We start from the raw sequence: 21,109 nt of genomic DNA on the forward strand, positions 1-21,109 counted from the left end.
CCATACAGGGAAACCCATACTGTTGAAACATTCATGCACTTGCGATGCCCAGAATGTAATATACGCTTTGAAATGCCCATGTGGGTTTTATTACGTAGGAATGACAACCAGGAAGGCCAAAACAAGATGGACTGAGCATAAGTCCAATATTCGCACCAGAAATCAAAAATCACCAGTATCAGCCCATTTTTTAGAAGCACGTCACACTGTGGCACAGCTAAAATGTGTCATCTTAGAGCAAGTAACAGCAGGAAGCAGAGGGGGAGATATACAGAGTAAACTATCACAGCGAGAGATCCTATGGATCGACCTTTTAGACTCATTAAGCCCTCGAGGCATGAACATTGAATTCAACCTAATGTGTTTCTTGTGAATCTGGAATGTATATCATACATGATATAAATGTTGTTCATGCTGATGACTGCACAGATTTTTAACCATATCCTCTTGAATCATTGTGTTTCTGATTTGATTATGATTGATGCCTGAACTTGGTTACAATGTCTGGATGATATTACATTCTTATGCTTTAATGTGAATATTGCCGTAAAACGGTGATCAAAGACTGTAACACACATGTGGTTAGTCAGTGGCACCATTATAATGGCTCCCCAGTAGTGCATTTGATGTAAAACATGATGTTGTTTAACAGCAATTATTATTGCTGTCTTTTAATTTTTACAAAAGTACCATCTGTTTCGTTTGTTGTCGAAAAATGCCTATGGAGCGAGGAAGTAACACAACATACAGGTAGAGTCTACACTACTGACTAAATTCAATAAACATGCGCTATGATGTAGCTTACACATCAGTATACCCGAAACCTCTGATTTATGGCCCTCATCCGACCCTCTAGAAATACTGTCCAGTTAAAGCTACACGAATGATGCGACGTGGGGGCACCCCGCGGATTCTTACGGACCGCGGTTGTGCCCCCACGCGCATCAAGCTCTCACTCACTCCTTATTTATCATTTTCCCTTTCACTACTAATATAAATTTGGGGATCTCGGCTCACCACGATGATCGTCTAGCTTAGAGTTTGGCCGTATGACAGCATTGTTCTATTACACATTGATGCAATCCCCATGACAACCGATGCTTTGGAAAAATGCCCACACCAAGATGGCCTACGACCGGGAACCAGGCACGCATGCGCAGGGTTGCCGTGACAATGTCAAAAGCTATCCGTGGCCGCGCTGCTCGCCGTATAGCAGTCGGCACAGAGAGAGAAGCTCGACTTCCTGGTAAGTGGAGATTACGACCCGTTTTCCGAGTATGACCTGTTATTTCTTGGCCAAATTGTAAAGTGTATGCGAGTCGCTCTGTGAGCTCATTTTGGTAGAGACATTAACCTCTCAACTACCCATTGACAATCAGGCGCTGCTTGGACTACTGTCCGCTGCCAGATCGAGATTATATATATATACATAAAATTATAAAATTTTAAATTGAAACTAACTTGATCCCCACGAGGGTGCTTTGAGACCTAAAAACTACTAATCCATTTCAGGAGTTCTGCCGCACTGTACGTGGCCGCCCCCGGTCTCTTATGAATGACATCTGAAGACTGGGTGAGTTCAGAGACGTATTTGGTGCTACTGATGATTACATTACGTTATTTGCATACGAGCAGTATTTTTTACACTCCAACATACTTGCCCTGGTTACTCTTTCTCTTTTCTATCCATGATAGGTCAAATTCTGGACTTTTCTCAGCCCTCTGGGATAGGTTAGTTACATTGGCCTTTCCTTATCTCACATTTAGCCTTACTCAATTCGAAAATATTATTGAAATGATTGTCCTTTCAAATTCCCCACAGATTCAGAACTAAGGAATTTACAACTTCATGCATTCCACTATGTATAGAAACAGAGAAGCCCCTACCCTGAAGATGGATCGTTGATCCGAAACACGTTGGTTACTTGTTCAATACCTAAAGGGTTTCCCTGGAGGGAGTTAACCGCTCCGAAAGACAATTGCCTATAAAACGCTATGCACTCGAAAGAATTATGTTTATATTATCACATCTATTTTTTGCTTGATGTATAGATGCTTAGATACATTGTCATAGAAGACAACTCTGTTTGAATTTGTATCTCGATATTTTCAATATTTTCAAGCTAGAGAATTAAAAAGGAATTGATTCTCTAACTATTGTGTTTGGGGACTGGATCTATTTGCTACGATACATTAATGATTTATCCGATGACTCGTGAAAAAGCACACAAAATAACATTTGTATTTTACTTGATTTAAAGGCTTGATGAATGTTTATGCACAAAGTATAAGCCCTTAGAGGCTAATGTTCTTCCGAGTATTAATAAATTTATGTTGGGACGTCTGGTCCCATTAGTAGTGCATTTGGGCCTACTGGGTAGCAATACACAGTTCTGTTCTTTAAGCACGGTTATCACTCTTGGTCTAGTAGAGTTCTCTAGAATTGAAAATAGCATACCATTTATCAAAGAGACACTGTATGATACTGCGCCAGAGTTTTAGACATGGTATAATTAAGTATCACGAACTACCTAGTTTTCTTTAAAAAAAACGGTTAACATGTATGGCCTAGAACCTAGTTATTACAAATGATAGTCAAATATACTCTGTCGGTTACTGGAAAAAATACACTATATTATGCACAATAATTAAGTTATAGCAAACATATCGAATACCTCTAGGGACATTGATACCTTTATGTTATAGGCAGAGATCAAATAAATATGTGACAAAAATTCATAGGGGAATATCAGCAAAATTCAGGTTTGACAATACCATATAATTTATATAAACAAAACCAAGAGAAGTATATTCATATACATGTATAGTCATATGCAAATATAGTCATTCAGGATAGCACTCTTTTGCACTCTTGGCTGTTTGACATGTAGCATATTTTTTCACTAATACGCTTTCATTTTAGCGTTCTAAGCATGATAAGGTGGCAGATTGACACGTTTAGTTTGCAGAGGTTGTCATGACTACCATTCAGCATTGGTCCCACACCAAGATGTTGGACAGGTTTAGTGAATGGCTCCACGCATGCGCCTGATTACCTAGGTTACACTAATAGTCTTTGGAACCTGATGAGACGCGTTTGCTCTCTCGGCGTCCTGATACTGCATTGAGGTAAGCTTGTTGAATTATCACGTTGCTCTATGGGCATGTAGATCTTCTATTTTATAGCCCAGGTTGCTGGTACAACTGGGACACTAGATCCACATATATATTTCTCTGCAAAGGCACTTGACATTGCCATGTTAGTCACGCAAGTCATATACGGTAATATCTTGCATACAACCGTCCCCGTGTTAGTCTCAAAGTAGCTAGAATTACTTTTGCATGTAACAATTTGACAAGGCAGATATACATTGATCACTTACGACATTGAATGCATCCCTGTATAGCTGAAACACTGCTCGTCACTGTGTTACTTTTAGCACTGTGCAAGCCTTTTTGAAAACCAGAGCATTTCCAGTTGTACAGCCATACGTTTGAGACTCACCCACGGTCTGGGTGAGTACCTCTTCCATTTATTGCCGAACCCTCTGCAGACCCTACCAATTGCAGGGCTCTGTTTGCTGTGATCAATATTAGTTTGCTCATTTGCATGACATGGACACATTTATTGTTTTATTAGGTATAGGCCCAACTTTTTAGCAACTATTCAAGGATGAAGGTTAGTACACCTGTCTGTTCTTATTTAATCAGAGTAAGGTTATGACACTAAACACAGTTACTAAAACACTCACTGGTTATATTCACAGGACGGAACACTTCGCTCAAACACCCTGATGATGATCATTGTGTTTGAAACGCGTTGGCATTAGTTGTTTCTACAACGTTTTGAGTTTATGTGGAAAATTGGGATTTACAATCAATTGTAACATTTGATTGTCAATTGTGTTTGAATATCTACAACAGAACATCCACACAACTGAGGTTGAAATGTATCAAAAAGTTGGTCTATGTCTAAATGGTTTAACTGTCCTCATATTTTTTCTGACTTCGTCAACTTTGTCAGTATAAGCCAGTGGCTTACTAATTGATTTGTTTTTGGGATTCCACAGCATAGGGAACGGCTGGGAAGACCCATATAAGCTTTATTTGACCTTCTTATCTTTAAACTGTCATTAAGAATACCTGTTTTATTCAATTGAGGTCGAACATTGGTTGATTACTAGATAGAGAATTATTTCTCAATTATATGCTGAATGCTTTAAATTATTTTGAAATTTTGTTACAGTGCAATTGTATCTTCCATGCCATTGCAGGGTAACTCTGGCAGTGTCCCATGAGGAGTGCAGGGAGGTTGCCCCATTGGCAACAACAGGCCTTTTTGTTTCTCTTACTCAGCAGGAGGATCTCATGGGGAGGGATCCCCTGTGGGACTAGGGCCGTCTATCCAGGGAGAATGCGCTATAATACCCAGTTCCCCTCACCTAACCCTCCTTTACCCTGTCATCCATTTACAGGTGTCATGTACAGAATAATGAAGTTCTGAGAAGATGAAGAACATAGACGAACCAAGGTAGATCTATAGTCAAAATACTGTGACAAAGAAGAGTCAATTCTACACTATGAATAACATCCAGGCCAGGACTGGATGATGAGGAAGTGCAGAGGCATGAGGAGCCCTCCTGGGAACACAATTGAACAGTCTAGTGTTTACCGTATCCCAATTGGCCAAGGTTAACTTAAAATAGAAGAGGGAAAAACAAACAGAGAGAACCTGCCAGGAGGACCCACCAGTCGGGAGGACATCCAGCGAGGAGCAGCACCACAGCAGGAGGCTGGCCGGTGTCAGAGCTCGAGAGAGAGAGAGCAAGACAAGAGTCCAGGGAACCCCGGGAAGATAGGGATGGTTGCTCTCCAGGAGCTGATGTTGATCAGTCCCATTTCTCAGAGGTGAGGCAGTGGTGCAACCGCCAAGTGAAGGGAGCCAGAAGGAGAATGGGCGACTGCGTCTAGGCTGCGAATGTGATGGACAAGCAGGAAGCCAGTTCCGGTCCCAAGGAGAGTCACTGCTGTATGGAAAAGCCAAACAGGTTCACAGAAGGTACGTGCGGGCTGGCAGGGGCAAGGGTAAGGCAGGGAGGCTTGCAAAGAGTGCAGAAACTGTTGCTCGGCCTAACAAAATGTCGGAGAGGGTCTGGGACCCTACAGATTATTATGAGTGTCACAGGTGGCAGCCTAGAGAAGGCCCAAGAAGGGTTGGGGTCCCTGTCCAGAACAAAATGGACATTTGAGGAAATCTTCCTTGTACCAGTACTTCGCGAGAAAGAGAGACCAATTGGTTGCAGTGAAAAGAAAGAGGACATTCAAGCCTGGGACCCACACTAAATATAATTAACCTGAGAAAGGCCAGGGGCAGGGAGTCATTCCCCCATGGCATTGCAAACTGCATCATAAAGCCTGAGAAAGGCCAGTGGAAGGAAGTCATTCCCCCTGGAATTGTGAACTGCATCCTAAAGTCTGAGAAAGGTCAGGGGAAGGGAGTAATTCCCCCCGGTGTTGTGAAGTATATTGTAAAGCCTTGGAAGGCCCAGGGAGGGGAGTAATTCCTCCTGGCATTGTTTGTGAAATCCCCAGAGAATCTTGAAGAAGGCTAGGGGGTGGAAGTCATCCCCCTAACATTGTAAACAAACTTGAGAAATTTGAGAAACATTATTTTCTTTGCTCTTCTGGAATACAAATCAGATCTTTTGATTTGAATTTTTATAAAGAACTTTGTATTTCATCACCCAGAGGTGAACATTGATTTACAGTCCAGAAGAAGGGAGTCATTCTTCTGGACCAAGATTATCCCTGTTTTCCCTAGTTTAGTTGAGAGTATAATGGAAGGAAATAGGTTTTTGACACATGATGGTGGATTATTTGATTTAGACGGACATTCTGACAGAATCCTTAGTGTTTAGTTGAGGCAGAGAAACCCCTCTTAGAGTTAGGAAGAGATAGGTTTCCTATTTATTTTTACTAAATGAAGGTTTATACCAACAAGCATGCCACCTGTGTGTCAGTCTACGCCGTCTGCACCGTTACACTAGTTGTGAGTTAAATGTCAATAGATATAGGTTTTGAGAAACACACTGCCCGTTCCAAAATGGTACCCAATGTTTCAAAACGTGACATAAATACTCAGTACCCCTTCAATGTTAACAACAGCACAACCTCCAATACTATATATATTTTCAAAATGGGACACATCTGCAGGAATGCCATACCCATGTGCTCTCCTTTATGGTAAGCCTCTGAGAAGGAGCATACTTTACTTAAATTCAAAATAAATGTTAGCTCTATGACACTGTAATGGAATATCTAAAGGAAACGTATACATTGGTTGTACCCATCTCCACGGTTTCATGCCTTAATTAGAAACTGAAAAAAATAAACTAATAGAATAACACTCGCCTAATACATTTGGAACATCTTTGAAGTAAGCCTAAGTAAATAATAAATGTAGGTAATTATCTAACATTGGAAAGAATACAAGTCATGTTTTTAGCCTAACAGTGATATATATATATATATAGATTTCTATATAGGTGGACAATACAAGGTATAGGGAAGTTACCACCAAGTGCATTAATATGTTAGAACAATACTGAATAATGCACTGAACTCCCATTAAACCTGCTACTCTCTATTGTTTAGCTTCCATTTATAAACTTTGGGGCTCATTTTCGGTTCAGCCATAACCTGAATAGAAGGTGTTAAAGACTTGAGTAAGGCTTTAATGCCTTCCATTCACACCACAGCTCATTTTGAATCATTTGCATCTGCTCCTGCATCTTCGTCAGCATGGTTTTTCATTCCAGCATAAAAGCTGGAGATCCTTCTGGGATCCGCCTGCTTTATTCACCAGCAAAAAGGAGGCAGACCCCATATGGATCCATTGTAAACACACAATTGTGTATCTAATGCCCAGCAAATGAACTGCAGATGCGTTTTCCACTCAGTAAATATACTTGAAGCCTGAAACCCTGGTTAAGAAAATACTCGCCCATCTCAGTTGGGATTCCCAAAGGGCCATCAAAGCAACAACAACACTATTTATTTTGCGAAAGCCCTTGCCGTTTCTAATAACATCATGGACCCTGCAGTCATGGTGGCTCGAGATGCATAAATATCCATTGATAAGCTGTATAGGGACATTTTATTGCTTTCATTTTGGTAATAATGCCATCAATATGACATTGGCACTGTGTCATATTACTAATAGCAGCACTCTTAATACCAATCCATTCTTCAACAGATATTAAGGCTATGCACCGGGATAAAACCGAGACCAAACTAGTGGCTTATGTCAATGACTTCACATTACTCCTAACTTACCTTGAAAGATTGAATGGCAATTTGCTTTAAATTAATCAGCCGCTACACCAGAATCTCAGGCCATACCTTGAATACAAATCTTTGACACCATGCCTTTAAACAGCATTTTATACAAAATCCCACATTGACGACGTAGCCCAACACGGGTAATCAGATCTACTGAAATTCCTAAACATAGACTTATTCTCAAACCTCACTAAACTAAGAGCAGATAATAACACATTACTCCTTAGTAATTTGGAACACCTACAAAAATGGTTGCTCAAAAATATATTTTAGTGAGAAAGAGATCAGACCATATGATTGATAGTCAGCTTCATTATCAATCATCTCCTTAGCATGCTATCTCTACAATTGCTGGGCTCCTCTTAAAAAACAAACACATGACATATATGAATGAATACAATCTATCCCTGGCAAAACGATTCCGAGATATCATAATGTCAAACTAAGCTTTACCAAGGGGCCTTCTTTCCAAGGCAACTGAATGGGTGGATAATGTCCCGTTGAACTGGAGGAAATGGCTACTCTCACCCGGTTTCCAAAGGCTGTCCTCCCTGTCCTCTCGTCTACACCATGTAAAAAAATGTCTTCCATCAAATTCTTATTACACAATGAATACAATGTTCACATTATTGCCTTTTCAAAAGCAGAACATCCCCATACACACAGACACTCAAATCCACCCACACTAACACAATGATCTCTGGAAAAAGTATCTCATCAAATTCCAAAATGCAACTCTACACCTAACATGATGGCACACAAAAGGCTTACATTTGGTAAAAGACTTCCCAAAAGGCAAATCTTTCAGCACCACAATCAACTTATCTAACACCCCAAAAATATGGGACACCCAACAAAGAATGTATCGACTTTATTCACCTAGAGAGGACCCTCAACAAATGTAAATTCTCTCCAGAGTCTCCTCATAGGCCATGTTACCCTCAAACTACCTGTAATCTAGATGTGGGGCCTCTTACATATATATATAGGCTTGTTAACAATAACTTTAGCTCAAACGCCCAAGCAAAAACTTTGAACGGAAGTGGGTGAAGTACTTACATCTCATCCTTAGCGAGGAACAACCAAGAAACATGCACACAAAGCTCAAAACCATTAGCTCAGCTGCTCCTTCTCAACTGAAAGTCTTACAATCTCATGCATTTTGGGCATTGTCAAAATAATTGTAATGCCACCTACTCTCCTTTGTGCAGGAATTGCAGGAATTGCATCTCACCAGAGGACAACCTCATTCACAGGACCTTAGCTTACAGGTGCATCTGGACATTTTGGTTCATACTCTGGTGCACACTCTGTCTCATATGTAAGAACATGATCAGGCTGACCCCATGCATGCAATAATGAGCTTCTGTGGCTTTCTTTCTGAATTCAACTAGCATTCCGCCAAAATGCAGGATAATCTGCCTGGTGCAACACTCAAAACCTTAGCGAAAGGATAGAAAGTCTCACCCAAAATATCTTAGAGTATATAGTGGAGCCTAATTTGTTTTCCATTATGATATTACGAAATCAAAGCCAAACTCATTCCTCTCATCAGTAAATATGAAACAATGGTTTTCGAGTCGAAGAATATCTCATGAAGAGACAGAGCATCTTAAATTAAGAGTACTCTAGTCCTAATCCGGCACTCCTCTGATCCACACACAAACTGAGCAACTTGCTTAGCCATCTATTGCTGGTAGCTTAAACCCATTCATTCTCACTCTTTCAAATCCGGCACTCTTCTGATCCATACACAAACTGAGCAGCTTGCTTAGCCATCTACTGCTGGTAGCCTAAACCCATTCATGTTCACTCTTCCAAATCCAGCACTGCTCTGATTTATCGACGAACTGAGCAGCTTGCTTAGCCATATACTACTGGTAGCCTAAACTCATTGATGTTCGCTCTCCTCTCTTGTCTGCTCTTTCATTAACTGTGACTTTATCTCTTGATTCACGTATAATCTTATACCTTTTAGGACTTTAAATGTATCACTTCACCTTATTGTAAAAGCTTAATGCATCCATCATAAAAACGAATTCCATGTGCACATAATCCCAAGCTATCAGGGTTTAAAAATGTTCCTTTCTTGTAGAGAATATCTGCATCACTAACATATTCCACATTCCTATCTCAGATTTCTCAGTAGGTCAGAGCAGTGAACTTTGTATGTTGTTGCTGTAACTTTGAAGCCAATGATATTTTTCAATATGAAATTTGGATTGATCTACTTGCCATGTGCAAAATACCACCGATTATTACTAATGTAAAGCAAATGGTCCCCCCCAACATATCTGACTCAGTATTCAGCATTTTATTTTACTGATCATCAGGACCGGTCTTTGTGTGTAATTGGGTATAAATTATCTTTGCGCGCCTTATCAACACCCCTGAAGAGGTCTCTGTTTCCTAGGAAAGCCGGCCTAGTTGGGCAATGTATCCAGAGCCCTGAGATACCTGGAGGTGCTACATTATGAGATGGAGAGAAAATCTTTCACCGTTGGGTTCTGCCATGACCTAAGTAATTTGCCTGTAAGTCAGAAAACGATGTGTAACCAGCTTTGTGGGCCAGACTAATCCATAGTACCCTTATGCAGATACAGAGATCTATAGAACCCTGTCACACCACTATGGGCATTGGCAATATTAATTGTGGGAGACATGCAGAAGTAACCCTAAGACTAGTCAATTATCTCTGGTTTCAGCACCATGCGCTCCCTAAAGTTGCCATTCCGGCAAGAAATATACAAGCCAGTAGGTAAGGACCTGATGGATCTTAGGTGTCAGATTGGATCACAGTGGGAGAGGGCCAGTTCACTCACCACACTCTTGCATGCATACCTACCGGAGAGGCTCAGGATTTATGTGCAGCAAGGACATGTAGGGAGAGGACAAAGCTGCAAAACCTGACAACTCAGGAGCCGAGGCTAGAAGAGCTTAGCAAACTATGGCAGGAGAGTGAAAAAGCAAGATTTCCACTAGAACCAAACAGAAGGCCAAACAGCCTTTTATAGTTTCTCCACTACAGACCCACAGAAAGGGAAATGAATAAATAATAGCCTAGAATCTGTGACGAATCGAAGGAATAGGCCCCCCTGTGAGGCTAGGGAGGTGAGCCCACACTGCAATATCCTGCCTAGGGGAAGAGGCAAGAGGAACCTCACCGGAAGAGAATCCCCCTTCTGGGAACTAAGATTCCCATTCAAAGTGAGGAACTCCCTCAGGCTATACATACTATGGCCTATATGGGATGTGTCAATATGCCAGAAACCCTAAAGTATCAGAACTAGGATGAAGAAACTCCCGTTATCTTATACCAAAGGATCATGTTCCTTCAATTCAAAATGCCCCATTCACTGGGACAAGGAGGTTAAAAAGTGTGAATCCAGAGGAAGGAGAATGAGAAGCAAACAAAAGAGTGAGGATCACATACGCAAGCTGTGGAACGCCCCATCTAGCATAACACCTAGAAACGACAGGAACCAGGGAGCGCATCAAAGTCGCTGGGAACTGCTAAATGGAACTCCAGACTTGCGGGGAACCCGACAAGGCAGAAGCCCAAGAAGAGGTGGTGGACAACTGGTCCACAAAACTTCACCGATACCACCGGCAAGAGAAAGTCACTGTGTGTGCAGACAGCAGCTGAACACTGCAACACTGTAACAAAACAGAGCAAGGAGAGGAGACGAACACCAGTGAAGAGAAGGTGCTGGCAGCTCAAAGTCGGAGAGCGAGGTTTCGATGAAGACGGCTTTCCGAATACGTTCCCCTTCAACAACAAAGGTAATGGGAAGCCGAGGAGGGTCAAAGAGAATCATTTTATCACACAGTTTACTTGTCACAGCAGAAGTTATGAAAAAAAGTTGACTTTGAAACAAAGTAGCTACAGAGATTGTGAATCAACGGAAAGGATTGTTGAACAATTGAACAGTGTGAGAGAAAAACAATATATAAAAATAACCTGCAAAATGGGGGAAATAACTCGTCATCCTAAAAAAGACAAGGACCATAATAGAAAGAAAGAGTTGAAATTGTTGAAATACTGAACAGTGTGAGAGAAAATCAATATATAAAATTACTCTGGGAAAAGGAGGAGATAACTCATCATTCTGTACAAGACAAAGATAATAAAAGAAAGAAAGGAAGGGACGAACCAGGGTTCAGAGGAACTAGGCAATTGAGCCAGAATCCGTTACAGCATATATAAAGGTGAGAAGTATACACTTTCCGCTATAGTGACCTAAGACACTGTAACCATAGACCAATAAGTGAGCACAACCCTACTGGTGCAAGTTACAACTGGCAAGGAGGATGATATGATATACCCCTGTGAAGAGGGACTTGCAAAAAGAGTTGCTGTTGCACTATATCCCTGCCAATGTGACAAGGAGCAGCTGGTTGCTATATCTTTAATACTCAGGGCTAAGCAGCTGTCTGCTGTATCCCTGGGGTAGTATTGTTTGTTTTAGATCCTGGCAGAGACCACCATTTGCCTAATGGAGAAACCATGGACAAGTTATCTTTTTACCCATCTTGACATGTTTATTCTAGCTATAACCCAAGGAGGAAAACATTGTTTTGTTGTGAGAAGGCCCCCTTGTCGATAGGAGTTTATTCCCACTCCTACCCACTTATTAAAAATAAAATCCTAAATTGAAAGTTGAATTGTTAAGTCATATTTCTTCTCAATCCACCATATGTAGCAGACAATTTTGAGAAATCTATTTCAATTAATGTAATACCAACTAATGCATTTTATCCTCATCCCTGTAACATTTGAAATCATATTCCAACATAATGTGTCTTGCCTTTGAGTGTGGAATGATTAGTGAACATTAAACAATGATTTCAAAAGTTATATGGATGTCAACATTTTCATTTCTTATGGAAATTCCAATGTAACCTTATTTACACTGCCACTATCGTCATTGTATATAATATATAGCTCCTCCAAATTGAATGCTGCAATTCTCAACTTGTATGGGTGACATATACATTTCTGTAATCAAATGTTTGAATCTTCTAGACTATTGGACACATGCCTCTGCATGTTGTGGAGGATCAGAAGACTCAGACCCTTGGATGGCTTCTTTAGAATAACTATGTTAAATGATAATGTGAACACCTGACTATCCATATTGATATGGGTTATTCCCTGCCTATTTTACTAAGGTGCTCATCAGTCATCTTGTACTGTTCAAAAAAAGTCTGTCGACTATCCAAAAACGAATACTATCTGACTCTACCACTAAGTTAAACCAAAAAGAATATGGTCAGCAGAATGTATCGGTTCTCCTGGCAGGCACATGTTCTTTTTTTAATCTTTAACTTTAAACTGCAGTTTAACATGGCATTTTCAAATAGTCTTTCGTGACTCCTCATATTAGCTCATGCAACTCTCTGAAAAGGCTCTTGCTGTTTCCTTTCTTTGGTAAAACAACTTTCCTTGAGTCTGGTCAGTTTTGCCAGTTATTTCTCATGAAGGCTTCTTTGGCTTTCTGCTCCTTGTCCTTCTTCTGGTTCGCCACAGGGGTTTCCTTCCCCAAGGTTTCAACACAGTTCCCAAAAGACCTCGGAGTTTCCTTCCACAAGGTTTAACACAATTCCACAGTTCCTCAAAAGGCCCAGGGTTATCCTTCCTCAAGATGTCGACTTCTCCTGCAATAGTTTCTCAAAAGACCTCAGGGTTTCCTTCCCCAAGGTTTTACCACTGTTCATAAAGTCTTGAGAGATACTTCCCCAAGACGCCGACTTCTCCAGCTTACAAAACACAAAAGTCCATTCAAATCTTCTGGCTCTCAAAATAATAACAGTTTAACTTCCGGTTCACTTCTAATGAGGCCACTTGGTTTAGGCATAGTTATTGGACCACCCTGTCCACCCATTACAGGTCTCGCAACCGATAGCCCTGCGTTTCTTGTCTTTTCTCAAGTAGGGGTTACTCGGTCTAGGTGCAGGTTTTGTTCTCTCTAAACCTGTAGTCCTGTGGACTCTTGCATCTTGAATCAATACTGATTTCATCTTCGTTTTGGCAGTCATTATGGCTTTGCCACCACTTATATTTCATGCACTTGGCTCTGTTGTACTTTAGCCCTTCTCTCCACCTTGCTTTCACTTCATCTTGCTTTCACTACAGCTCATAAATACTCATAATAATTCAGCACTTGTTTTGCTTGGTTGCCATATTCAAATCACATTCAATACATTCTTTACTTAGTTTGGTATTCAATATAGCTTGTTGCACTCTTTAAATGTACTTGTAATACTTGGTCACTTTTCTGTTATTCACATTAACTTAATTTATTTGCCTTTCTGTAGCATTTGCAATAAGTGTTAGTTCGCTCAGCATTCAGTTATGTCAGTTTCACAGCCCCAGAGTGCCCCGGTATGAGTGTTCCCTTCACTCAACTCAGCGTTAAGCCTTCACTCCGCTGGGCTTCTCTGTTCGATGTTCTTTTCTCTGTCTCTCTGTGGGAACTCCAGCAAGCTGCGCTTGCTACTTTCAGCAGTTGGAGCTGGTGAGAGCCCTCTACATGGCCGGCAAGCTCTCATGGCATTTGGCACTCCACAGCTTTGTTTGTGGATACCGAGGAGGAAGGATTCCAGGAGCCTTGACCCTCATGGCCAGTCTTGACCCTGGCATCCTCTTCGTGCTCCTGCTTATGCCAGGTTCCCTCTAGCCAGATCCTCTCTAGCCCCGTCTGACTCTACACGCCAGCTCCTTCTCTCCATGCTATCTCTGCCTCTCACTTTAATACACCTGCAGCTTGTTAGCAGGCTGAAGGTGCAAGTCCGCCACATTAATTGCCTGACCTTGGTGAAGCTGATTAGCGGGACATGCCTGGCTATTGTTATTACACTCTTCAAAGCCCTCTTCCTCATCTCAGTGCTAAAGTGGTGTGAATGCTGGTGAGTGTGTATAACTCCTAGTTGGTTCCTCCTCGTCCCAGTCCTTAGATAACAACACTGTGGGACATTTTAGTCATAATAAAGAGTTAAGGGCTGACAACAGCCTACAAAGGTCGGGGGAATTTGGATGGTCTTCGACAAGGGAAAAGGGAATACTATGTCTCACCTAAATGAGGATATGTTCTCTTAGTTGACCTCTGCCTCATTCTCAGATAACCACGCCATCTCTGAGTGTAAATATGAAAGGATGAAAAGGGATGAGGTTGACAGTAACCTACAAAAGATGTTGGAAGAGGGGATTTATTGTGTGAAGGGAATGGGGGTACCATGTCTCACCCATTGACATGTTCTCTACATTCCCCAGGCTCCGTCCACCCAGGTGAACCTCCCTCACATAGCCACCCACTTGGTCGGGATCCAAAAGCGATGGCATTTCCCTGGCCACCGGAGTAGAGGATGTTTGGTAAACTGAGGTGAGGACACCCTATGGTTCCTCACAGTGCACAATCTAATTTAAATCTTAATCTACCACACATGGTTGAATACAGAAAAAAAATGTTTCACATTCAGCACACACTGATCAGTGTCCTTACTTATATACCTTTTCATGCAAGAGTAAAAGATAACTTGGGCGCAGGGCAAACAACATGTCTATTTTTATGGACATCTAATAGAGGTTGTAAAAAACAACACCATCATCATCTGTAGTAATAGGAACACACTGAGAACACATGTTAGGTGAATTTGGTGCAGCACTAGGATATGATTCCTTGGTGAGACTTTCTGTGTTTTAAAATTGTTCTTGTGTTAATTCACAATTGAGAGGAGGGATTTGTTCTATCTGTTAATTGCAGTGACCTTAATTGTGAGCAGTAAGAAATGTGAGGCGGACAACTGGATAGAGTTTTTTTCATAAGTAGCCATTGTATTACATTATATGGGTGTGACAAACGCCTCACTGTACCTAGCCTAACAAGGATTTCCCTGCCTATGAAACTAAGACTAAGGGAAAACACTAACATCAAAAGGTATCTGTCCCTCACACTTACACATACAACAAAATTAAACAGGTATCAGATGGCCATTCAAAGTCAACAGAATAATAATTAAATTCACATATAAAATGTATAACCATATATCCTTGTAACCAGGGTCAATTCCCCTTCCCAGAATTCAAGTGGGATTTTACCAAATCAAAATTTCAGTCAATAGAGTTCTTTACAATAATCCAGTTCTGTTTACTACAAAGTTCCTCTCAATAAACAAGTTTTGCTTCCCTAACAAAGTTGCTTCACTTCATGAGGCTTTCACTTGGCACTTAGATTGTCCCATGTCAAATAAAGTTAATCACTCTTCAAGATAATTGTCAAACTCTTGCTTAATAAACCAAGAAATGTTATCTTCACAATGTCAGTACTTCAACACAACTCTTCTGTTTTTAAAGAAATTTCACCTTTCTCTATTATCATGATCAAAAATGTTTTGTCAGAATGGTTTTTACCACAGTTCATCAAACACATTAATGGACTGTCCACCTTTTCTTCACAACCACTTTCCACCACAATGTAGTACTTCAATTTTTTTCTTCCTGGCCCAGTAACCTGCTAGGACTAACCACTAACAGTCCCTTTCCTGGTATACTCACCTGTCACGACAAACACTCCTACCATTACTACCAAGTACTCTGCGGTGTGGTTTACTCCCACTTCAAAGAAAGTCTTTAACTTTCGCCAACATTGGAAATCACACCTTCTTTCATAAGGATTTAATGCACATTGATGCTGTTTGTTCCCTTGGTATGTTTGCCACTTGCAATGCAGATTAAGCTCCTCTCCTCTTGAAGCATTCTACAAGGGAGGCTTCTGTTCTGCCACCCTTAGGGTTCTGCTACTACACCAGTTAGCTGTTGGTAATGTTTCTTATTCACATTTCTCTCATTAGCAAAAATATGCCCCCTCTTCCTTATAATTGCCTTCTTTTGGCTTAGGCAATGTAGTTTGTTATTGTGTTCCAAAATTACCTCCTCTTGATTTGGGCAATGAGTGTTACAATCCTGCTTAAATATTTCCCCCTCTTTACTTTGACAATGGTTGTTGCGTATGTTATTACATATTGCCCCTTCTTTGCTATGGTAATGATGGTGCACTCTGGTTTAAAAATGTTCCCTGCTTTACTTTGTCAATGGTATTCACAAAACTTCTCTTCTCACTTTCCTTCAATGTGCATATTATGCATCAAACTCTCTAACCCATTAGTTTGGTATTTAAAAGTACCATTAGTGGTCAGCGGTCTAGAGCAGAGTGCCCCGGGATAACCTAATGAAATCCAACTCACCATTCTTCCTTTACACGTTCGCTTGACCCGCTGTTGCTTTGGTCTCCTCTTCACACGTTTGGTCCTGGGTGTTTGATAGCCTCGGTCAAAAGCCTGCGGCTTGCATTCATTGCAACAGGAGCTTGCCATCTTCCTTGTGTACTCCAGTGAACGCCAAACACCATAGTAGGATGCTGGGCAGAGAGAAATCTTCTCTTGCATGGGATAATCAGCAAATGCACCACTTCCCACTGCATGTCCTCTGCAGTTAAAGCTCCCATCTTCTACGACTCTCTCAGCACTGCATTCTGTTGAAATAACAGCGGTGGTCCCCGAGGCTTCTTTCTAATTCTTCCACTGCTGCTGTCCACTTCTCCTTCTAATGGCTCGCACCGGAAGGGCCTTATATATTCAAAGGTCCCGCTCATGTGAGGGTCATTAGAACCACCAGCCTGTATCTCACGGTTCTGCATCTCTGTGCTCCTCTTCCTCTCGTTCCAATATCTAGAGCATTATGGGACTTGAAGTCCCTAATGTTCTCGCTCTTTCTTTACCTCAAAACCTCATTCTGTTCCAATGGCTTTTGACATACAATTTTAGGATAGGTTTGTAAATCAATTAATGGTTGATTCTAGGCTTGATAACGCACACCAAAGGGGGAATCATAGCCATTAAACTTAGTGATATGGATTCTCTGATTCTTCTATATATCCTTTCCCGGTTGATTATAAGGGTTTTCAATCTTGATTCTGTGGGTATTTTTAGGAAGGGAAGCCCAACTCTGATAACAAGCCATCTGATAGTCTAGCACTATGGAAATCTCCCCATTCGAAGAAGATTTATACTGCGTTATCATATTCCCTTGGGGGCCACTCCTCCTAGGTGATCCACCGGTCTAATACCACCCCCAGGATTAGGATCAGGTAGAGGCTGCCTTTGCCTGGCCATCTGGTAGGAGACTTTAGGCAGGGATTCTGTGAGGATTCTGCAGGATTTATCACATAAGCCAATAGCACAAAGGCTTTAAAGTGGAAGCATTATGTCGTGGATAATGGCAAAGTTAGTGCCTGTTTGAAGTAAACTAAATATTACCTGATGTTGTTTTCAGGTACCAATATAAACGTGCCAACTGGGTTTTTGGGATATCTTTCAGATTTTCAAGTGCAACTTTCATCTAACCCAAACAAGGGGGCACATTGGCTGGCCTGGTGCGAGAAAATGTTTGTCCGGATTTTAGTCTTTGGTTGTGCCCCCTTGATTACTTAGATTTCAGTGTTAATGATGAATGTAACACTCCTCGCAGGTGTGTATTTTGGGCATTTCTTTTTTCTGGGGCCCTTATTTGGGCTCCTTACTCTAACTGTTCTTCTGTATGCAGGGATTTTGGGTCCCACTTCAGAAACAAAAGGCAAGAAAGGCATGCTTAGTGAATGATTCTAAAAGCGCTAGCCTCTCCATATGACCTCAGTGCCTTCAGTGAAAATGAGTATGTATTGAGTCACCATACATTTCAATGTATGAATGAGTGACAGCAGTTCATTTGAAACAAATGGGGCAATACATGTATATATGACATGAATGGCATGATTTAGTCTATAATCATTTAGTGTTAAGGTGTTGGAAGGTGTGAAACACCACTTACAGCATAACACGATTGATATAGTTTTAAAATGGTCCGTGCTGTTTGTGGGAAGGTGGTAGAAGTGGTTTTGGGTCAAGTACAAAAGCAGTTAAAGATAGTAAAAGGCAGAGTGGGTGTTGGTCTTTCCAATCGTATGGGGTGAGTGGGATGCCCTTCAATACTCTGCCTCTAGAGTCAATCCTCACCACTCCAACCCTGACCCCATCAGTGTTGCATGTTGTGAATTCATACATCCGACAAGGTGGCACTCACTTCAGGGCAATTTAACAACCCAATCCAAAATAAAGTTCATTTAATGGGCTAATATAACACGAGTTTAATGTTGCCTGCAAGCCTATTCCATCCCACAGTTACTGTTTTGGGTTAGATTATTTTGTTTTTATTTCAGAATAAGATGATGAATTTAAATTCAAGTGATCCTCACCTCAGTACAGGCGAAGTCACCAATATACTACAATTAAATCTAGGTTGACATAAAATAAAGATTTTCATCATAGTACAACCTGCCTATTTTAGGTTTCACTAACCAAACATACATAAGAAATGCTGAAGGAATATCAGTTATATTGACAGACATTCATCCATAAACTATCACGTTGGAATTGCTGTTTTAAAGCATACAGTTTCATTGTCCTCACTTTAATGAAAGAAACAGAGTTACCAAACCATGTAAATGAAATGTCATATTTTAAAACTTGGGAAAAGCATTCTTAATAAATTATGCGGTCATAAAATAAAGTCAGAATACAAAACAAAATATGTATGCTTATAGAAATACCTCATGATCTATATATTACACATTAGCTTTGTATGGTAAATCGGAAATGACGGAGGGCGGATTGTCGGAGGCGGCCTTTCAGAGCTGTGCTGACGTGACGGCTTCTGCGAGGTGCGGCCTGACGGTCCAGGTCCTTTACTCTAACCGGAAACTCAGCGGAAACTCTGCGAGGGAACCAGAGGCGGAACGGCCGCTAGGACGCGAGCGGCTGAGAATGAGAGGCTGCAACAGACGTCCAGTGTGAGGACGCGAGCGGCTGAGTGTGGCTGAGAGCGAGAGTCGGCCTGCGTTGCTGGTCTGTCCCCCGCGGATTCTCGCGGATTCCAGCGGATTACCGCTGACCCAGGGATTCCTGCTGACCCAGGGCCACATCAGGCACATAGTGACACGGTAAGCCTGCTCTACCGCCGATTGTGCACAGAGGGGAGGCGCTACCGATAGACTAAACGGATAATACTCTGTTTTAAAACACTATATTAAAACCCATAGAGGCCTATGATGTAGTGAGCCATCATTAAAGCAGGCCGCTGGTGGGGTCTCTTCTTTCTTCCCTGAATACTGCACAGTACTGGTGCACAGGTGGGAGTGCTCAGAGACAACGAGAGGCACCGGCCGGGGAGACAGCGGGGGGGCAAATCCCCTTGGAACCCATTTGACCCTATAGACACCTCGGTGCACACAGCTGGGGGGTGCTTAGTAAACACTCCCCCCTTTCGGCTCAGTGTGAGCTTATTGGAGTTTACTGGAGTTTACTTGAAGAGGCTGTTGCAGGCATCTCGCTTTTATTTAAACAGCGAGGTGTGTTTTGACCTAGGACCCAGATAACTGAACTGGGGCTTAGCCGCAACTATGCAACGAGGGAAAAGAGCTCCCCATTCTATCTACAATCTACGGAAAACTAAGGCTAAACCTATGAAGGAAAATAAAGTGACCAAAAAGAAAGAAGATAAGATCAAGAAGAATAATGGGGCCCAAGGAGCGATCACCGATTTCTTTACAGCAAATCCGCCCCTTGAAATAAACTCAACTATCAACGAGGAAACGGTAGTACCTGTGTCAATCAGTAATATCACCCTAAACTCCACTAACTTTGACGACATAGATAACAACTCGCTGCTTGACCTCTGTTTAGACATACAGAGAGGTATGCTATCTCAGATCCCCCAGAAGGTATCTAGCAGTACAATATCACCCAAGGTTAATCCCAACTCACTCACAGAGAAGCAAACATCTGAGGGTAATGTCAGTCGTTTGTCCGCTTCTCCAAATCTAGCGTTGGCATCTATGGAGGACGAACCGGAAAACGAGGTTGAAGATGATAAAAATCTACATCCAAGTACAACTGCGATAGCCGAGCTACAATCCTCGGTGGCCTCCCTCCAATTTGCACTTAAAATACTTCTGCAAATGTCAGGACGCATCCTGACAAACACTAATACAATCACCTGGGCGTTAGAACACAAGGATCATCTCCATGAAGATGCAGAGAAAAATCTATCTGACGCTGTACACTTTGTAGAAGAATCTGAAGAGCTTGAAGTCCCGCTTGAGGTAGTGGGGGAAGCCGCTACACTTTATGGGAACTCCCCGGAGGGGGAAACACCCTCAGTAGCCGCTAAGGACCCGAAGCCCACACTAAGTCCCGGGGATATCTCATCCCTTACTCGGAAACAACGCAGATTGGCCAAGAAGGCACTTAAAAACAAGAAAGCAATAAAGAATGACATTACCTCCACTGTTGAGCCATTGAAGGCCCCGGAAACTCGCTCTAAAAAAGCGAGGAAAAGACAAGCACGGGCAGCAGCCCGAGCGGCGGAAACTAAGGGTCCACTCTCAGGATGGTTAGTGCCGGGAGAAAAATCTATAGTGGAGGAGCCTGAAGATACCTTTCTGGGGGACCCTGAGTTGTATCCTGACTCCAGCTTCCACGTAGGTCCAGAAGAATTGTCAGAAATAGGAGCAGTAGTAGAACCATCTGAGCCTATACGGAATGCCCCAAAAAATACAGTGGAGGAGAGCAACAAGAACCGCATCTGCTTCATTAAGAATCTGTATCCTAGTGGCAAAAACCCTTGGCTGTCACGCTCAGAGTTCCTAACTAGACTCCACCACATACCTCAACTTAG

At 41.8% G+C, this 21,109-nt stretch overlaps 1 protein-coding gene across 2 annotated transcripts in view; it reads right to left on the reverse strand.

The window, feature by feature from the left end:
- Nucleotides 1-21,109, reverse strand: part of INPP5A (inositol polyphosphate-5-phosphatase A) — a 3,154,590-nt gene that overhangs the window by 715,996 nt on the left and 2,417,485 nt on the right. The gene's annotated exons all lie outside the window — the stretch shown is intronic.

Source organism: Ambystoma mexicanum, chromosome 8, assembly GCF_040938575.1.
Source record: "Ambystoma mexicanum isolate Mex_15411 chromosome 8, UKY_AmexF1_1, whole genome shotgun sequence".
In the NCBI taxonomy this organism is placed as follows: Eukaryota; Metazoa; Chordata; class Amphibia; order Caudata; family Ambystomatidae; genus Ambystoma; species Ambystoma mexicanum.